The sequence below is a fragment of the Dipodomys merriami genome, unplaced genomic scaffold (genome assembly GCF_024711535.1).
Source record: "Dipodomys merriami isolate MVZ:Mamm:240054 unplaced genomic scaffold, mDipMer1.0.p SCAF_60, whole genome shotgun sequence".
NCBI lineage: Eukaryota > Metazoa > Chordata > Mammalia > Rodentia > Heteromyidae > Dipodomys > Dipodomys merriami.
In genome coordinates, this window is record NW_027206180.1 from 3,626,377 (window position 1) to 3,647,605 (window position 21,229).

At 45.2% G+C, this 21,229-nt stretch overlaps 1 protein-coding gene across 2 annotated transcripts in view; it reads left to right on the forward strand.

Annotated features, from left to right (window-relative positions):
* Grin2a (glutamate ionotropic receptor NMDA type subunit 2A) overlaps window positions 1-21,229 on the forward strand; it is a 294,332-nt gene that overhangs the window by 111,497 nt on the left and 161,606 nt on the right. Inside the window, exon 1 of one of the 2 annotated variants that reach the window (XM_070003500.1) lies at window positions 11,337-11,361. The exons of the other annotated variant lie outside the window; for it this stretch is intronic. The gene's annotated coding sequence lies outside the window, so the exon portion shown is untranslated. Of the gene's footprint in view, window positions 1-11,336; window positions 11,362-21,229 lie in introns of those variants that run through there. 2 annotated transcript variants of the gene reach the window in all.

Sequence of the window (21,229 nt, forward strand, 5' to 3'; positions counted from 1 at the left end):
GGTGAGGTCATCTGAGAGATTTCTTAAAGTATCACCTAGTTCAAAAAACCCAAAAAACAAGAAATTATATTAGTTCCTGTAATGATAATGGAACTGGGCATGAAGATGACATTCACAGCTTAGTAGTTTTATTTGAAAACTCCTGCCAGGGTAAAATATATTACTAGATAAATGATGAACAAACATTGTTACATGTAATCCTATAGGTAGATATTATCCTGGCTTATAGACAAGTAACCGACTCTCAGAGAAGCTTCGTACATTCGCAAGCACCATCATGGTGGACATCCTGCTTGTGTCACCAAAATTCTTTCCTCTGTCTTTTGGTAACTACTTTAGTTTTCCTTTGGATATATATCTCAAGCCCAGGAAGTTCATGCCTTTTGAGCAAAGGTGACGACTCAGGTTTTAACCAGTGGCTACAATTTCTACTCACTGGCCATACCGATTGGTTCACCCACCCACAAAAAGGCAAGTTAAGGACAGGACTTAGGAGATTTGGTTGGAAGGCTTTGGAGAAGCTCTTCTAATTACCTGGTCATGGGAAAGCACACACAGAAAAGCTCTTTAAAGGGTTTAGCAGGCTCCCACAGATGCCACGAGGAGGTACCAGCTGCAGAACGGTTTTCCCATTGTGAATGCAGAGTTGGAAAGGCCAACATCTTGATAGTGTAATTGGTCTGCTGACTCAATCCTGAAGCTGTTACCCGAGCTGATGTATCTTCTTTTCCTGTTTAAGGTGGTTTTAGTTTTCTGTCACTTGCAAACAGGTGAATTCTAAGGGCTGGACATAACCATCCGGTAAACAAAAGAGCTGTAACTCCAAACCAGGCCTTCCTGGTTACAAAAAAATCAGTGCCATTTCTGATTTCCTATGCTTGACTTAGAAAAACCTTCTTTGCTTATTCTCACAAGGTGTCAGAGCCAGAAGGGACCCACAAAGCGTGTCCTGGTCAGTGTCTGATGTGTCAGATAAGGAAACTGAGCGTAGGAAAGGAAAAGTAATGTGTCTGAGTAAAAAAATAAAAGCTCAAGGTTAGGTAGGTGATCCCACTTCAATCCTTCCTTACTGCATTTTTCTTCATGATACAGCATCATAGCCTACAGGTTGTGGATCTATGAGGTGACGCAGATTCCTGGAGTTCAAGTGTGAAGTCTGCTCTTTACTGAGACAAAAACTTAGGACAAAAGAAATGAAGATAACAAACCAAAGACCCCAGCATTGTATCTGTGTCTAAAGAAAGAGGAAGGAGGAAGTGAGCAAGGGCAAAGGACAAGGCCAGAAGAGGAGGTAGAGACAGAAAGGAAAATGGTACATGTGAGATACATTTCCAAACCGAAGAAGGATGGTTGCCTTTCTCCTCCAATATGGTGAAATCCTTGTAGAGGGCATGGACCAAAGTACCATTCCCTCAATGTTCTCCATCTTAAGGCTGTACAGGTCCCTTAATACTGCTTTAGAACATAACTGAGTGTTTAGTACTTCCCAGTGGCCCATTGGTAGGAAAGGAAAGGGCTGTATTGAGCCGTTAGAAGGAATTCCATGAGAGAAGTGTATTGGGCTTTTACTTTTTCTCTTGATAGCCAAATCCTGACAGCTTTTCAATTTCCTACTGAGGAGGACAATTTATTTTTCCTTGTTGTAGTTGGAAAAACAGAGAAAGCAGAAATTAGTACAAGTGCTCTTTGTACATACGGGACAGGATGGAGAGTGGTCCCCGAAGTGTGCCCCCCAACTCATGGCTGGCACTGGTGGCAACGAGTTCCGTTACCTCAACAGAAGCGACTTTGCCATTGTGATCCAGTTAAGGATCTCAGGGTGGAAAGATGGACTCGGATGGCTCGGGTGGGTGCAGCAGAACGGGAAGGGCGCTTCTGAGTACGGGAGACAGGCAGCGGGCACTGTGACAGCAAGACCCGGACACAGTCAGGATAGGTCAGCTGCCAGATGCAGACATTTCCAACAAATGCGGGAAATCTTGAGTAGCTGGAGAGAAGGCAAAGAAAGCAATTCTCATCTGGAGCCCTCGGAAGGATGCAGTCCTACTGACACGTTGATTATAGTCCAGCGGAGGTCAATTAGAACCTCTAGAATCACAGGATAATTAATGAGTGTTGTTTTAAAAGCCGCTGTGCTTGTGGTAATTTGTTACAGCAGCAGACATGCTAATTTACTGCTTCTCGGGATGGGGATGCAGCGCTGCACATACAGGTCTCGCCTCTTCTCAGCCCTGTGAATGCGGTCAGCTAAAATGCTTAAGGATGCTTTCTCAGTGAAGCGGTTGAATTGTGATTTGAACCCAGGCAGACTCATCCAAAGCTGCCACGCTCCCATCTCCCTCATGGAGTCTTTGACATGAAAAGGTTCTTCCTGGCCCAGCAGTTGTCCAGGAAACCGCTTTACATGTGAAGTTGTGTGCTGTTCCGAGAGAAATACCACACTTGCATAATGGGAGTGTTGGCTTGTGGGAACTTCTGATTTAACTTCAGGTTTTCTGCCCATGCGAGGCTTCTGTCGGCTCTGATCTGACCAACCGGAACAAGAATCCAGGCGCGTAAGGACGCGCCACTCACCACCCACCCACCGTGTTTATATTCCTGAACTAGCCGTGGAAGTTGGCCCTGAGCAGAAATGACACATCGCCCGAAAAAAATCTCCTCAGGGAGGGAGGATGTAGCATTTGTGATATGGTCAGAAGTTTTCAGAGGCTTGGAGAGGGCAGTGTTTCCACTCTGAGGGAAGAAAACAGAAGGAACTTTGATGGGGAGAAGGAAGGAGCAAAGGGGGGGGAAGGAGAGGGGGAAGGAGGTCAGCCCTGAAGCATGCCAAGAAAGATTGACTGAAACAGATACGTGCAACAATGCAGAAACAGAGAAAGGCTAAGATTTTTTTTTTTATAGGGCAGTTTGCCAGCCTCTCCTAAAAGAGCATAGACGCTGGCTTCCAGCAGTTTTACATATAAATAATTGTGGAAAATGCCAGTAACACCAAGCTTACAGTTGTAACAATTTTAAAGAGTACAATCAAGTGGCATTGAGTGTATTCACAATATTGTGCAAATGTCGCCACTGTTTAGAACCAGGACACTGTCACCATTCCAAATGGAAGCCCTGTGCCCACCAGGCATCTTCTCCTATCCGCCCCCTTCCCATCCTCGGAACCCATAAACCTGCTTCCTCCCTCCATCTCCCTTCCTCCATCCCCCCTCTTCCCCCCGTCGATTTGCCCATTCTGGATATTTCATGTAAATGCCATCATAGTATGGGATCACATCATAGTATCACGTCTGGTTTCTTTTGCTTAGCATCACACTTCCAGTGTTTGCTATTTGTAGCAAGTAGCAAGAGCCTCATGGCCCCATGGCTAACCAGCAATACATCTGTGCCACGGAAGAAGGTCCAGGTGGCACAGCGAGGCAGGGCCCTGTGCTGGCACAGGGATCCACTTTAGGGAGACAACAGCAAGGTGTAGACCAAAAAGCACACCCTGCTCTATCATTCCATCTTAAACACAAGCACACAGAGTCACAGGCAGGTGCTCAGCTAGAGGCACAAACACAGTGCAAAGATGGCGGCTGTTAGGGGGTGATTTGAGATCGGGGATGGTGACCAACAGGGTTCTTGCGGCTTTGTGTATTGCATTTTCCCTAACAAATCCAAATCTTAATGTCTGGATCACGAGAGAGTATATTTATAGGTTGAATGTGTCCGTGTGAATGGAATGGAAGAGTGAAAAACAGAAAACACACAAGGATGGAAGGAAGAGCTCCCTTGGGAGGGCCCTTGGGCCAACCCAGTGTCCCATGCTGTCACCGCCAGCATCCCACCCTTTGGAGCCAAACGATATGAGTGGGAAGAGCTAAGCTGTGAGGGTTTTCAGTCCATTCCTATTGGACCCTGATGATTATTGGTTGGTTCAAGTGTTAGAAAGTAGAGACATGAGCTTAGGATGGAGCTACTCTTTTGAATCCTACAGCCATCAAGGTTTCAATTTTACAGAAAGTTTTCCAAGCTTAATCAAGTTCTTTCTGTGTTGTCAGGACGATAATTTTTTTTCAGTGGTAATGGTGCTTTAAAAGTGGTGCTTTAAAAGAACAGAAAAGTATAACTTCAAGAATTGTGCATGATTGTTAGTAGCTTTGTGGGTTTGTGTGTGTGTGTGTGTGTGTGTGTGTGTGTGCGTGTGTGTGTGTGTGTGTGTGTGTGTGTTTTGGCTTTGGGTACTGGGCCTTGGACTTAGGGCCTTGAGCTGTTGTTGGCCTTTCTCTAGTACTCCGCTACTTGATCCGTGCCTCCACTTTTGGCTTTTTGATGATTGATCAGAGATAAGAGTTTCTCAGATTTCAGCCTGAACTGAGATCCTCAGATCTCAGCCTCCTGAGTAGCTAGGATTATAGAGGAGTCTTGAGTATCTAGCACTTCATGAGTTTTAAAAAAGGAAACCTGGCCATACAAGAATTGGACCACTGGGAGGGAGGGAATAAGAGGGAAAAAGGGAACAGCTTACACTAAGCAAAAGGAAAGAAATGTACGTATTTCCCGATTTGGAAGAAATAGCTATAAGGTCAAAGTTTATAGAATTCACAAACTTTATAGACCATGATAATGACAATTTGCCTTGTGAAGGTTAAAATGTGTTTGTGACTTTAAGTATCACTATCTGGCAATACTGTGAAATTTATGTAATCACTTAATCTCAATTAAAAAAATTATTTAAAAAGAATTAGAGCAGCAACACCAACAGCCTTTTACATCTCTTCTATTTTCACTGTTAAGAAACATGAGTCCTGGTGACAGGCTCCACATTCCTAGCAGTGTACTGACCCTCAGAATTTTCGTATAAGGTGCTGTGGGGTGAAACACAACAGCGTCTTTGTTCTAGTGGATGGAATTTACAGTGTTGGGAGAGGCGGCCATTCACCACCACACCGCTCTGTGATAATCCATCCTGTCAAGGGAAATGCTGTACAGACCAACAACACATTTCTTACAGGTGTACCCACCGCAGTCCACTTAGGGATCTCCCCGGGGAAGAAATCTCTAATTGGGTTTCTGCACTCTGGCTTCAGGCAATTAATTTTCTCCTAATGATTATGGAAATGGGTAGGAGTAGGTTTTCTCCAGTTCGGTTTGCATTTAGCGGTTCTTGGTTTCTGTGTAGGCTGGAGCCTGGGGGGGATGAGTGGTCTGGGGAGCCTGGAGAGCATGCGTGGTGAGCAGCAGAAGGACTTTCTCCAGGGGCCCACGTGGAGGAGGTCGGAGCTTTGCTTCTGTAGGCTGGAAGGGGAAAGCACGGATGAAAAGAAGATGACCAGTCCGTGTGGCTCTGCCATTCTCATAATCTTGCTTATTCCCTTTCTGGAATCCATACCTCTCATTCCCCCCCCCCTTTTTTTTAAAATTTACTTTATCACCATTCTTGTTTCTTCATTATTACTATTTTTTTCCTGGCCAGTTTCTGTTGGTCATTCAGGTGTCTGCTCAGATGCTCCCTCTTCAGTTCCCTTCTTCAACCGTTCTTTCTGAACCTTTGCTGGGGGAGGAGATGGTGTGGAACACACACACCTGTAATGGTTTGCATTCCTCTGAGTTTCAGGAGGGATTTCTCAGCTCCCTGAAATCCCTCCCTGGGCCTGTCATGCACGTGTGTCACCATGTTACTGAGAGCATCCTCATCCCTTGCCACCATCTACCACATTAGTTTGCTTTTATTTGTTCCGCAACTCTGTTACTAACTGAAATTAGGCTGTTTATTTGTTTGCTTATCTACTGTCATCAAGATCCCAGCCAAGAATACATCCATTACCATGGCAACTGTAGGCACTAGGAAGCATTTCCAGGATGAAACCAATCCAAAAGCCTGGAGACAGTGAGCCTGGAATGTGGCTCACTGTTTCTCTCTCTGATGTGATGATGTAGGTACCTCTGGCTTTAAACAGTCCAGACACTCATGATGCTGCCCTTGGAGACTTCCATTTGTATTCACATGCTCCCCTGCCCTTGCTCTTTTCTCCAGCTCGGTCCCTAATAGAAATCAATATTTCCCCTCGACCTGCCCCTACATTTAGAAATAGGAATCAACTGTCCAGCCTCCCTGCTTTCATGGTTATTCAGAGGTTAGCATCTTAGGGAAGTTGATCTTCAGGGCAGGATGTAGTTAATGGTCACAGGGAGTGGTTTCTTCCTAATGGATTGGATCCTTTTGAGTAAGACCCTCTCATTACACCACCTCCCTTCTGGGGAGGTGGAAAGTCCCTCCGACAATGACATTCTGCTTTATTGCCTTGGAGAGAAGGAAGAAGGAAGGCCTGAGCTCAAACAGTATGAGGCAAGTAACCCAGGTCACCTTTCAAACGGCACAAAGAAATGATCCAGGAGCCAGTAATGGGCTTTGCCTTCTGACACACGCAAGGCCTTCTTCAGCAGTTTGCCTTGGAGACCACAAAAACAAACCTATAGTTGAACATCTAGAGTTTTCATTCTGTTTTTTGTTTTTTTAAGTGAGCTGGGTGAGACTTCACAGCATTATTCTTACTGCTGAACATTTGTGTATACCAATAATGTGAGAGGATGGCATGCTATGCAGTGAGGTGCATCTTCCCTTCTCTTGCTACAGAATGCATATAACCATTTACAATTCCTGCTGGCTAGGAATGTGCTTTCTGCAAGCCTGTAGAAATCACGGAGCCAAAGTATTGTAATGACGCTCCCGAAATCTGAGGCAGTAGCAGGGACACAGGCCACGCCTTACCTTCACGAGCCACCTGTACTGACTCCTGATGCACCCTGAGTTCCTCTTGACTTTGGTAACCTGGAACTTCAGATCTGAACTGGTAAGGGGCTGGAGAGGAGCAGTTAGGTTACTCGTTGACAGTGTTTTTTGTGTGTAACTCTGCAGAAATCCCCATTTATCTTGCCTCCTTGTTTTTTCCCACCTGCAACACAGGACAGAGACATGCTGGTATACAGAAGTGATTTGGAACTAAAAGAGGTAAAACCAAATAAAATGTGCCTTTTCAACATGTGGGTCTACTGCTACTATTTGTGGCAGGAAGAAGTAGCTGGAAAGGAGATTGTTTAGAGCAGAGGGTGGCTCACCTTGTATTCTATGCGATACGCTAATTGAATTACTTAGGGGAGTGTTATTTCTCAGCCTCAGATTTGTACACTATCCACATCTCCCTGGGAACTGTATTTTGCATGGCGGCTCCGAGTTCTCTTTGGCTTGATTTATTTAGTCTTGGTTGATGCAAAGTTAACCTCTGTGTGAAATCAGGCACGATTTACAACTAACCCCATCAGCGAATCTCCAGAACATTGGTCACAGAACATGAGTTGGTTGGTCTTCATCCCCACCCGTGATTGAAGAAATGAAAACAGGTTGGAATGTCGTCACTGCAGCCTTCTCCTCCTCCACTTTGGGAACCGCAAAACATATTGACCTGTTTCTTACCACGGATGGCACAGAGACACAGGTCACAGACCGTTTGCAGTCAACTGCTGGAGGGAAGCCGGCGCTTTCTGCTGAGCAAATAGAATCGTTTTCTCTTGTTCTGTCTTCATGCAAGAATATCAGCGTTAGAGCTGAGCTCCCAGACAAACAAGCCCTTCCTTTTACTCCTTTTAGCTTTCTCTGCAAGCTTCTCTTATCCTCTGAGAAGCCTTTGGCAACTTAAAAAATCACCATTTATTTCCCCTGATTAGAATATTTAGTGATTCAGAGTTGGACTCTGTGGCCTGATGACCTGGGTACAGCTGTTTCTCTACCTTAGGGACATCATTGCTTCTCCCTGCCACCTGCTTCCTATGTCTTCAAGGAAAGTTAAGAATAGCACCTGAGAGGAGGATTTTGGGAGCTTTGAACCTGCTGATAACTCTTGTTCTGAGAGTAGAGCATTCTTAAGAAATACCAGGCATTATGTCCATGTCTGCCCTCCTCCACCCCCTCTGCGCATGCCCCTCCCCACTGGTACCCACACTCAGACTGAACATATTTCTACTTCCTAATATCAGGTTTTGTTAAAGCACATGCTAATTGCTCCTTATGGTGTCCCACACATGCAAACATCATGCTTCAATCAGGTTGGTCATGTATGTGATTCTGTACATGCTTACGTATAGGGTTATCTTTTAGACTTAGCATCCATGTGTGAGAGAAAATATGTGACCCCTTTCCTTCTGAATGTTGTACAGCTCATTGGTGCTAATTTTAAAAGAAAAATCACCTTAAAAAGAAACCTTTTATTTTTGGTTTTTAGACAGAGTTGATGAATGTCAGAGAATGGATACTACATCTCCTCTCCCCTATTACAACAGGTAGAGAACAACAAACAATATCTTCAGCATTGACTTTAGAGTCCAGTTCCTGGACCTGCACATCGATCAGGCTGAAATGATTCTGATTGGCAGGGGGGGGGCGGGTGGTGGGAGGTGGGGGGAGGGGTGGTCTCAGGCTACATTGCATCAAAAGTGGGATCATTATTAGACGCCATTCAGGTTTATTTAGGATTTGCAGGAGCTGGGGGGCATGGCTCAAGGAGTAGAGCACCTGCCTTGCAAGTGTGACACCCTGAGTTCAAATCCTAATACCGTCCCATTCTCCGTCCCCAATAAAGAGTCCTTGGGACATGCTCTTCTGTTCTTCTCTTGCCTCTGTCAGATGGTAGCCTGGGGTGGTGAGGGCTATGTGGACATGGAAGGCAGGGAGACAAGGGTTTGAGTACTGGGTCTAGATTTTACAAGACACAAATGTGGTATCTACAGATCGGTTGCTGTGAGGTTAGGTGTCTCGGGTCAGTCTCTCAGCCCGGTGCTGGACATAAGAGGCTGTTCAGTTTTTGGATGATCTCTTGGGTAGAGACCACCCTCTGATCTCAGCCTGGAAATCCATTGGCTATTGCAGAGCAACCTCTTGATACTTGTTGATTTTGTGTTTGAAAATTCTCCCCCTCCAGAATAGGATATCTACCTGGTTTATTGCAAGTCCACCTAAATCTGCCTAGAATTATTGAAGGCCATTTTTTTTTTCTGACTTGGAATAGGCAAAACAAACAGATTTCATACCTCCCTATTTTTATTTGCTTTTATTTAAGCTAAATGTACAGAACTCAAACATCTAATAACTGTCTTTTATTGAGGTCATTGATTTCATTTTCTTAGCTTGAAGGAGCAGTGACTAGATATTTTTAATATGCCACTTTAAAAATAAATGTTGGCATATTTATTTGCTTTCTAATGCCCTCATTTACTGCATTTAATAGAGAATAAAACAGCCGCTATCAGGTAGTTATCATTTTTAGTGAATAGGTGGGAACTCCATATACTCCATATACTTGCCTAAAGACAAATGATTCTGTATTTTTTTCTCCTTCTCTCTGTTTCTGAGTTACAGATGAAAGTGAGTAGGCTTTTGTATACCCCAGCATCATGAATGCCCCGACATCATGAATATCTTTGATTGTTTCTATTTTTCTGTTTGCATTCAGAGTTTAAAGTTATTATTCCAGTTAAACTGATGAAATTTCCATTTACCAAGCCTGAGACAACTGAAATTTATTTGTGGTTCAAGTCAGCAATTGCGTTCATTAAAAAAAACAAAAACAAACTAAGAACTTGAAGAGAGGCCTAAAAAGACTTCCAAATTTCTCCTTGGGAATAGTACCGGAGAATGGGAATTCACTGAAGCATGGCCAGGATCCCAATAGATTCTGGAGGTCTACTGGGGTCAGAGGCTCAGGATCTGCTTTGCTCTTCTGATAGTCCTGTGGATCACTCCCATTCTCCTCCCATTTTATAGGTGGCACAACTCAGCCAATTGTGACACCGTCAGTAACACATGGAACAAAAGTGAGCCCAGATTTCTTTCTTTCTTTTCTTTTCACCACAATTGAAATCTAGAGTTCTTTCCAAGCAGCAACATAAACCCGTTACCATCATAGCCTCCTGTCACTTTACTTGTCTTATGCAAGAGAGTTCAGCTAAAGCCACATCAGAGCAAAGGATAAAAAGAGAGGCAGGATGCCATGTGCTACTCAAAGCAACATCAGGAGTTCTTCATGCATTTTGCTGTGGGAGGGAAAAGTGTGGGCACAAGTCTGAGTGTCTTGGAAGCGCCTGTGGGTGCATCACAGGGCTTACCGTCCTGTCCATCTGCTCCTTTCCCTTGAGCTTGCTGAATAACCAGAGCCATCAGAGCAGGATCGATCGAAGCATCGCTTTGGTTCCCATGGAACGCTGGCCCTGAACACAGAGCTGCTCGCTTTCATCTTCCGAGAGGCACCAACTGTGGAGTCCCTACTTTCTGTCTTTAAAGGAAGCAGAATGAAAAGCCTTCTGGAGGAATTTTCCTACTGGCACAAGTGGTTTTCGTGGTAAATTTCACTTGGGTCATACAATGGGAGAAAGTTGATTTTTTTTAAAAATTACAGTGGGGACGCCCTTGTTTTGTGGTGATGGAGGTGGGGAGCAGGAGGAGGAGGAGGAAGGAAGCAGCAGCAGGAGGAGGAGACCTAGAATAGAAAGATGAGTTAGAGAAGGAACTGGAGGAGGCAGAGGAAGAGAGGCTGGAGGAGAAGAGAAGAAGGAGGAAAAGGAAATGGAGAAAGAGAAGAAGGAGCAAGGGGAGAAGGAAGAGGGAAGAGAAGGAAGGGAAGGAGGGAGAGAAGAAAGAAGGGGAAGAGAAGGAAGAGGAGAAAGAGGAGGTGGAGGAGGAGGAGGAGGAGGAGGAAGAATGACAACTATGGACTGACAATATGCTACATATGGTTCATACAAAAATCCTACAAAGGCTAAGAATGATCATTGCTCTTCATAATTGAGGCCAGATGAGGTGAGAGGTGCTGGTCTAGCCACATAGGTAGAGAAAGCTGAGCCAGGCCTCTGGAGCTTTATGTTCCTGAAGCACCTAGCTTCTCCATGGCCATTTTGGCAGCCCTTGCTTCCTCGCCCAAATTATAACACAGGGTATGGATACCATATGTCCCCCACCTTTTCTTCGTTAACAGTTGACTTTAGTTGTATGGCAGCAAATTGGAGTTTTGAAGTGTCACGTCAAGTGCCTCAATCTGCACACAAGGAAAGGCTCAGGAAGGCAGAGGATGTGTCTGCACCCACCCAGCTCACAGCAACAGAGCCATTCTGACCCTAACCACAAGTGTCCCGTCTTCTGGTCGCGCCATCACGCTTCTTGCTGAAGGCCTTAAATCTTTGCCTTTGTTGAGCTCCAAGATCAACCTGACTGACAAATGTCCTTCTGTGAATAGGAAAGGATGTGTAATTTGCTTGGGATTAAGATCGAGGCTAAAAGAAGTATATATTCATCAGTTTTCACTTCATTGAGGAGAGCACCAACTGAACCGAATTGTGGGTATATGTGGTGTGTGTATGTGTGTGTGTGTGTGTGTGCACATGCATGTGCGTGCGCACCATGTGTTGGTTCAAATGTTGTGGCAAGAGTTGCCTAAATGTGCGCTGTGGTTCATGATTGCTTGTGTTTATGATTCTTGGCTTCAAAGTAGTGTTTTACTGTACATGGAACACATACTATGGACACAAGACACTTCTGTGTTTTACATATGTGTCCTGATACTCATGGGTTTTACATAGGCGCTTGTAAGTGGCACATGATGAAATTAAATTTTATTAGATTTACCTCCTGTAGGGTGCCATTTGTACAGTGGTACAGATGAGGAATGGAGATTTGGAGACTTTAATCACTTCCAAAAGTCACTCAAGTAAAGGCCAGATCCAGGTGGAAAGCCAGTTTGGGACACTGGTGTCTTCCATGCTGGCTTATGTCGATGGGGCCCTGCAGCAAGCTGGTTGATTAAGGGATTAATGACCAGCATCAGTTAGGAGGGGATGGAGAGTTAGGTCTTTCCTGCTGAAGACTGAATTATTTTTGTCCAGTTTCAGGTTGCCTCCATAGTTCATTCATAGCAGAGCGCCATTCTATTTTGTATTCTATTAACATAGCAGCCTTTGCCTGATAAGCCTTGCTTCCCAGATCTCATTTGTTACCCAGTGTGGTGCCAGGCTGGCCCCTTGATGGATAGTAGCTTCTCCCCGAGGGATAAATCCACAAGTCTGGCCAGCTGAATAACTTCGGAGGACATGGCATCATCTGAGAGACTCCTAAGAGTACATGTTTGGCAAGGGTGGGGGGGAGGGGGGAAGTGGGGGTGGGAAGGTGGTGCCTGCCCATGACTCCATTCTTGGGAAGGCAAGCATTGGCCCCTGGTTCCCAGTTTTCTGCAGTGCCACAGATGGCATCAGCTGTGTTAAAGAGACAGCACAAACTTGGCTCTAAGTCCTATTGGATACTTGACTGTGTCTAGTGCACTTGGTTCTTTGGGTTAGGTCTAGATCCTAGAGCTTGCAGTTCTTACGGCTTCTCTCTTGGGTTGTAAATACCAGGCGACTCAGGTTCCACTCTTACTGCAAAAAGGAGACTCGGCCCTAGGGAGGATGGCACTGGTCTGTCTGTCTTACTTTGTGTCACAGGAGGCCAGTGAAATGTACTTTGCACATGTGACAGAGGTCAATGAACTCAACTCTCTTGTGTTCCCCAGAATATGGGCTGCATCCCACATTGGCCCGTGGCATGGTTTTCGGTGGTACCCAGCCAGCCCCAGCTTTAGGGAATACAGATCGTCATAGGCTGACCATTGTTCCCAGCTAGACTTTCATGATTTTTTAAATAAACTTTAAACATTTTTATTGTTATTATAAAGGTGATGTACAAAGGGGTTATAGTTACATAAGTCAGGTAATGAGTACATTTCTTTTTTTACAATGTCACCCCTTCCCTTGCTCTCTCCCTCCTAGCCTCACCTACAAGTTGTACAGTTCATTTTCAACATAGTGTCTCAGTGAATACCATTGCTACATTTGTTCACTCTTTGTCTCTACATTTCTGTGGCTCTCCTTACCCTCCCAAAGACATATAAATGAACAAGCAGAACAAAAAGAAAAGAAATCAAAAAAGAAAAAAATTTGTTTTTATTTCCTGAAGTTCATTTTAATGAATATTACTTTGTATGATCTGATAGAAATTGTGCCTTTGTGTTCCTCTGCTAAGAATATTGTCCTTTGGTCTCACTGTGTTCATGTGCATGTCTAGAGACATGCATGTATAAGTTGATAAGCATGTATAAGTTATTATGTGCCATTATTTTAGATCTAGTTTCTACATGTACTGTTTGTCTCTCTGAGCTTGGCTTACCTCACTGAACATGATTCGTTCTAGGTCCATCCATTTCCCTGCAAATGACATATATTCTTTGTAATGACTGTGTAAAATTCCATTGTGTACAGCTACCACATTTTTGGGTTCACTCATCTATTATTGTAGGGCATGTGGCTATTCATAACTTGGCTATTGTGAATAGTACAGCAATGAACATGGGTGCGCGAGTGTCTTTATGGTATGTGACTTGTGATGTTCTGGGTCGATGCCCAGGAGTGGTATGGCTGGGTTACAGGGAAGATCGCTGTTTAGTTTTTTTTTTTTTTTAAGGAACCTCCAGACTGCTGTCCAGAGTGGTTGTACTAGTTTACATTCCCACCAACAGTGCAATAGGGTTTCTTTTGCCCCACATTCCCACTAACATTCTTTGCTGTTTGAGTATACAATGTTGGCCAATCTAATTGGGGTGAGATGAAATCTCAGAGTTGTTTTGATTTGCATTTCCTTTATGGCTAGGGATGATGAGAACTTCCCCATGTATATCTTTGGCATTCTCTTCCTCTGAGAAGTCTCTCCTTCGCTCCTTTGCCTTAGTAATTGGTTTATTAGCTTTAGGAGAGTAATGATATAGTTTGTTTTATTTTTATGATGATTTTTAAATGTAAGTGGCACAGCTTCCTATTTATGGAACATATAAAATTTCCCTTAAATAGCTTAATTGCACTTTAAAAAGTGAGTCGATTTATAGACTTGAAATAAATAATAGCAAACATCTGTGATTGAAGTTGAAGATAAGCTTTGATTATGGACTTGCCTATTTCTTCAATTCCATCTGATGTTTTTTGGGTTCTCTAGTTAAGTTCATACACATTTATGCTTGTTGTATCTTTCTGATGTAGTAACCATTTTCTCATTATATAAGGCTTCTCTGATAATTCTCCTTGTTTTGAAGTCTTATTTTATTGGAAATTGATATAGATGCTACACCCAGCCAATGTTGACTGCTTCTGTGGTGTATCTTCTTCATTTTCAATCTGTGTCTTTATATTTAAAGTGCGTCTTTAACTGATAGAGCTCATCTGGTTTTGCTTTCTTCTACTTTTGTGATTCAAGGAATTAAACCAAGAACTTTACACATGTTAGACAAACACTTTACCATGGAGCTATATCTCTAGCCCTTAGGGTTTTTTTTTTTTTTTTTTTTTTTGAGAAATAGTCTTACCATGTAGCACAGATAATCCTCCTGTCTCTGCCTCCTGGGTGTTGGGACTATAAGAATGTACCTCTATGTTCAGCCTAGTCTTGTTTCCTTTCAGAATGCATCCTGATAACCACTGCCTTTTAGTCTACTACTCTTTAATGCAGTCCTTGGTATGGTGGATTAGGTATAACATTTGATTGCTTTTTTGTTTGCCTCTGAGATTTCTTTAAACTCCCTTTCATACAGTATTAGTTGGACCATAGGACCAGGGCCTATAATACTTGCTATCTCTGCGCTGGGCATAGCCTGTACTTCCTGAGGCTGTCTTCATTCTTTCCCAGGCTTTCTTGGACCCCTCTGCCTAGTAGTCTCTTCAGCTTTGCTTCTATAACATTGCTGTATCTCTCTGACTACCCTGTGAAAATTTGCTTTTTAAGGAGTGTGAGGTGTGTGTGTGTGTGTGTTACTAAATGACATAAACATCTGTCATGGTTTCTGTTTAAAATGGGGAAGGGGGTTAACTTGCTTTCCAAAGAGTCTCTATTGGGCGTCCTAACTCCACGTGCTCTGCGCTCCATTTCCTGGCTTGCCAGCCCAACTCATACTGGAGTGGAGGCTGCTTTTCAGAGCATCTCTCGTTCCAGCTCACCAGTTGCAAATGGTATACAGAGTTCCTTTCACCCACCACCAGGCTACAGCCATTTATGAGTCAGACTGGACCAGCTGGCTGGTGCGCATGCAGGGTTGGGAGAGGAACTGGTGGTGTTGAAATGCTGAAACCCTGTGCAGGTTTTGTTCTGCCAGCATTGGGATAGGCAACAGGTTGTATTTAGTGAGAAAGTGTTGCTTTACTAGAAGCTTTAACTCAAATGAAACTCAAGCTACAATCTAATTACAAACAAACAGGTTGAGTTGAAACTTCTTCATACCGCTCCTTAAGGATAGTAAACATAAAGTAAATGAAAAAAAAAAACTCCTGTACATTTGTGCATCTTCTGGAGTATGGTGGGGTTTGCAATCAATTTTGTTTTCCCTCTGGGTACCAGAGACTTTGGTGTTTCCTTCTCATACTCTTGAAGAGGATGTAATAGTAACCAAAGTCATGTTATGATTAATGATTACAGAGTAGCCTGGCACTGGTGGCTCACGCCTGTAATCCTAACTACTCAGGAAACTGAGATCTGAGGATCATAGTTCAAAGCTAGCCTAGGCAAAAAAGTTCATGAGACTCTTTTTTTTAAATAAGTTTTTTTATTGTGAAAATACTGTGCAGAGGGGTTACAATTACATGAGCAAGGTAATGAGTACATTTCTTATCAAGCATTGTTGCCTCCTCCTTTGTTTTTCCCCTACCATTCCTTCCCTCCCATCTACACAACTACACCTCCCCCTCGTGCCAAAATTGTAAAGTTTGTTTTTTGACTTAGTGCCTTGTACATCTCATTGTTCCAATGGGTCAGTCTGTATCCACATTTAAACAATTTATCTCCAATGAACCATCAGAAAACTGGAAGGGGTACTGTGGCTCAAATAGTAGAGTGATAGCCTTGAATTCAAGAGCTCAGGGACAGCACCCAGGCTCAGAGTCCAAGCCCCATAACTGACCAAAAAAAAAAAAGAAAAAGAAAAAGAAAAATATGGAGTGTATGGAGAACTTAATTGTTACAGGTGTTGGTTCCATTGCATGAGTAATAGGTGCAGAATACTCAGCATTGTGGCACTGACTTACTGGCTATGGATCCTCTAGATTAGGTGGTGCTAGATTAAGTGCTCCTGCATTTCTGCAGTGCAAGAATGGCTTCCCCTGCACCAGCGCCGCACACCACAGCTGGCACATAGTTTACCAAAAGGCAAACTCATGAGGGCAGAGTGTTTCCTCCACCATTGTTGTGTTCCAGTGCCTGAACAGTGCCTGGTGCATTCAGCGCTGTACTGTAAGCCCTTGCGGAATGAACGAATCAGTGAAGAGCACAAATATACCCGTGTAGATTGATGGAGGGCCGATGAACCTACTCTGGGATTAGCCATTGAGTCCTTCGTATGTGCAGAGCGTGGTGCAAAGCTCATAGACTTCCCTATCACATTCTGTCTCCTCCCTGAGCTGGCTTACTACAGTCCCACTAGAAGCCACACCTGCACCATCTCAGAGCACTAACATTGCTGGGTTCTGCACTGTGAGTGGATCCCTGGGCTTGCGGCCGTGTGCTGCTTCTTTTAATTAATAAAACAGGCACACCACAAGACACCCTCAGCAACCTCGACAGGTTCCCCAGGCTCCTTGCTTTAGCACACAGCTGAACTGCACGTAGCCAATCAGCACGGGGGCTGCTGGGAGGCCCCGTCCCAGGTGAGGAGTTCAGCCCTCATCCGTCACAGCCTTGCGCAGGGGAGCGTGGCTTGCATATTTAAATCCTAACAAGGCTTGCTCAGCAAATGGATTGAAGGGATTCCAGAACCCAGCGTCAGATCTAGATGTTCACAATCAGGCAGAACCTGTATGCTCAGTTATGAGTTCTTAAGGGTGGGGATGGGGGGTGAGAGACGTTAGGACATTTCCCATGACCTTCAGGGGTGAGAGCTGGTGGGTGGGCCGGGGGTGGGCAGATGAAATGCATCTCTTTATTTTCAGAGTTGGGGGAGATGCTTCCAAAAAGGGTGTTGAGTCATGAGAGGCTGATGTGCAGGGAGCGAGCGTGAATCCAGCTGATCCTTCTGCTTCGCTCCGAATGGTTTCTTTGCCCTTGCACTTCTCAAAATCAAATATCTGAATGTATGCGAGTGCCAACTACAGGCTGTTGTGGTTTGGGAAGGCTCGGGGGTTTAAGAAGCTATCCGAATTCTGATTCTACTCCGGTATGAAAGCTTAGCTATATTCCCAATATCTGATCTGTGCAGCCGTTCTGTTCTCTCTCCAACTCACTGTTAATTGTTTGAGGTTTTTTTTTTTTTCCTTTTGTCTCGCAGTACTTGGGAATGAATTTAGGACCTTGTGCATGCTAGGCAAGAGAGCTCCAGCACTTGAGTCATACCTAAAACCCCTTTTGCTTTAGTTATTTCTCACATAGGGTTCCCCCCCGGCCCCCCCCCAGATTGGACTGTGATTCTACTACTTCCCACTCTTGCGCAGCTGGGCTAGTAGGTGCACACCCCCACTTCTACCGTATCGATCCAAATAGTGTCTTGCTAACTTTTGTTGCCCAGGTTAGCCTTGGATCAAGATCCTCTTGCTCTCTACTTCCGGAGTAGCTGGAATTAAAGGCGCACACAGCCACACCTGGCTTTAACTGTAATTCTTGAAAGGTCACTTAGGTAAGAGATGATTGATTTGTGATCCATTGCCTTATAACCTGCTTTAAAAATATAAATTCTGGGTGGGGAAGGTGGCTCAGTGGTAGAGCGCTTGCCTCAGATGCATGAGGCCCTGGGTTTGATTCCTCAGCACCACATAAACAGAAAAAGCCGGAAGTGGCGCTGTGGCTCAAGTGGTAGAGCGCTAGCCTTGAGCTGAAGAGCTGAGGGACAGCGCCCAGGCCCAGAGTTCAGGCCCCATGACTGGACCAAAAAAAGAAAAAAATATATATATATATATTTATGTCATACCCCAGACCTATTAGTGTGAAAGTGAACTGAGCATGTGTGTGTATGTGTGTGTGTGTGTATCTCCATGGATAGGCATAGAGAGTACAAGATTAGCACCCTATGGTTTGGTTTGCCAACAAGGAAGGACTTAGAGATCCAACATTGCTAATTAGCCAGACACGGGGAGGGGTAAGGGCCCTAAGAGGACAGACTTGGTAGTAAGTTCAAGTTCAAGATGCACTGGATGAACTTCCTTGGTCCTCTTGCAGATAGGCGCTTTTATATACATTGCCATCTTTACTTAAAGCTGAGACTTCAGCTCTTACCTGTCTCTAGGAGGGGGGAGCCCAGCACAGAGGGGTTCAGCACCTTGCCCTGAGTCACCCAGCTTGGAGGTTGCAGAGCACCACCTTTGTTCCTGGCACAAGTGAGAGGCAAGAGTAGAAAAAGTGTGAAGCCGTAAATAGGAGAACTGAGGCAATCTGTGCTTTGGGCAGGGGAGGGCGGGGGCTTTGCTTCATCTATATCATCATCAGGTGTTTGCCCTTGGGAAGATCAGCCCGATGCTCTGTAGCTGCAGAGCAGATTAGCTGCTGGAAACTTCTAGAAAGAGGATGAAGCGAGGCTCTCGTGCCCTTGGCTTTCAGGTGAGGCTCGCAGTCCAGAAAGTGCCTGTGGTGTGAGTAGCCTAGCCTTGCAAGGTAGCGCGTGTCTTCTGTGGGCTGTGAAATCGCCCCCCCCCCCCCCCGCGAAGCAGAGCCAGGACGGCACCCCGGCCCGTGGACTCTGCTCCCCAGCACAGCAAGCTGGCGTCTTTCCAGCAGTTTCCTTTCCATCTCCCTGAAAGACGGCTTTCAGGGTGTATTTGCTGCGTTTCTGCCACTCAAGCTGCATGGCATCTGCAAACACAACTGGGAGTCGTGGTGTTTGCTCCTGATAATGTCTTGCAAGGTGAGATGGGGCCTCCGGAGGGGAGGCAGGCAAGGGAGGCCTCCTCAAAGGAGTTCCCGGCCTCTGGACCCCAGGACCGAGTACAGGTAGCAGTGAAAGACTTGGTCTTCCTGGCCAGGCCCTTGGGGCTGGGCACGCTCACCCATTGCATCTTGGGGTTTGGAGTTTGATCCTGTGTGCGAAACCCGGGCACTGCCCTTAACTTGTGTTCCCCAAGGAGAGCGAGGATCTGGCACCAGGTGGGTTGTGGGCCTCTATCTGGAGACCGGCTCAGGCCTCGCCCTCCCCCCAGCAGAGGACTGGAATGACAAGTGAGAAGAAGGGGGCAGGGAGGAGCGTTTTGTGATGGCTAGGAGAGAAGCAGGCATGCTAATAAGGTAATTAGCACCTTTTTCTCTGATTACCTGCCAGAGAATTATCGAAAGAGATTAGATGGAAACTGTGAAAAAAAAAATCCAACTCCCAGGCAACTGAGAGGGGAGAGAAAGGTGATGGCCTGTTCTCTGGTGTTAAGGAATTAAAAATGTTTTTTGAGCAGAGGACCGGTCTCTGCCAGCTTTTCCTCAGTGGCTCCCTTTTCAGATTTTCAGCTTCCTGCTACCACAGGACCTTTGCATCTGAGGCTGCCTCTCCACAGGAGGCACTCTTTCCTTCCCTTTTTGCCTAGGTAACTCCAGCTCCAGGGTGGTTTTGCAGGGATAACCCTGGTCATCTAGGTAGTTGAGTCTACTCATTGTGGAGTCTTGAAGCACCATGAGCCTTTTCTGTAAAACCATAAGCTGTAGACCACAAGCTCTGTGGGCCTGGGTTTCACAGCTAATTTTTGCCCATTATCGATCCCTGCCTGGCACAGAGAGGAACAGAGCGGCGTAGATGAATGCACGAATGGGTGGATTGGTGAAAAGCACAGTTCTTGGAATTGGCAAGAAGGGTCCCATTCGTCTGAGGATCAGCGACACGATGCATCTTTTGCAGACACGTGGCTCATAGGTGGTACAATCAGGACTTGTACAGAACCTCTCAGAATCTAAATCCTAGTTGCCTCTCCTTTAACTATAGGATTTTTGAGCCAGCTACAACAGGGATGCCACCCAACTCATGCCAACCACAGCCAGGCAGCCTGCAGGGACGGGGAGACAGGGGGCACTGGCACTAGGTGTGTGGTCACTGTGGTCAGTGCCATGCAGTGTACCCAGGGCACTGGCTGGAGTGAGGATGCAGATGGGCATTGCATTCTGCGGTCCATCCCATAGTCCGACTCTCTTTATTGATGTGTTTTAGATAGGTAGATTCATTTAAAGGCAGCGTGCTCATTAAAGCCCCAGTGTGTGTGTGTGTGTATGTGTATGAGAGAATGAGAGAAGGGGGAGGGAGAGGGAGAAGGAGAGGGAGAGAAGGAGAGAGAGAGGAAGTGGGGGAGAGAGACCGAGACAGAGAAAGAAATAGCATCTATGTATTTCTAACTTGTGACCTGAAAGTTTTGCTTGGCCAGGGCTAGGAAAGATGGAGCAAGCCGTGGTTCTCTGCCTGGGCTGTCTGATCTGCTTTAGAAATGCAGGCATCTTGGCAAAGGATTGATGAGCTAGTGATCAAGGGTCCCCTTCGTGTTCCCCCGTTCGGCGTGCTGTCGGGTTTTTAATGAGCTCTGGTCTCTGTCCTGTTTGATCTGAGGCTTGGGTGGGAGCGCACTCTCAAGGAGATACCAACAGAAGATGACACAATGTAGGTGAGCTGGGAAGAGCCACCACCCTGACTCGAGGGAGAATCCTGAAGGGGGTCTGTCTGTATGAGTTCTGCATCTCCACAACAAGCCTTTGCTTCCTTTTTGTTGTTGTTGTTGTCTAGCAAATAATCCTCTCAGAGTAAAGACTTGGGGAGACCCTAGCATTGTAGGAATTATGCCAGTATGTATTTTGGAGCTAAATAAAAAGAAAAAAAGTCTCCTCCATCTTCTATCATCATGTAAGAGATTATTTGAGGACATCCTTTATTTTTGGTCCAAGTTTATTTGTCCAGTAGGAGAAGAAAAATATGGAAAAGAGCCAGGTCCCAGTAGCACACACCTGTAATCCTAGCTACTCAGTAGGCTGAGATCTAAGAATCGTACTTGGAAGCCAGCCTGGGCAGGAAAGTCCCTGTGAGACTTTTACCTCCAATTAACCACTCAAAACCTGCAAGTGGGGCTGTGGCTCAAAGTGGTAGAGTGCTAACCTTGACTAAAATAGCTTAGGGCCAGCACCCAGGCCCTGAGTTCAAGCCCTCCAACCGAGAAAAAAAAAAAAGAAGGAAAAGACTGGCTGAATGGAGAGATA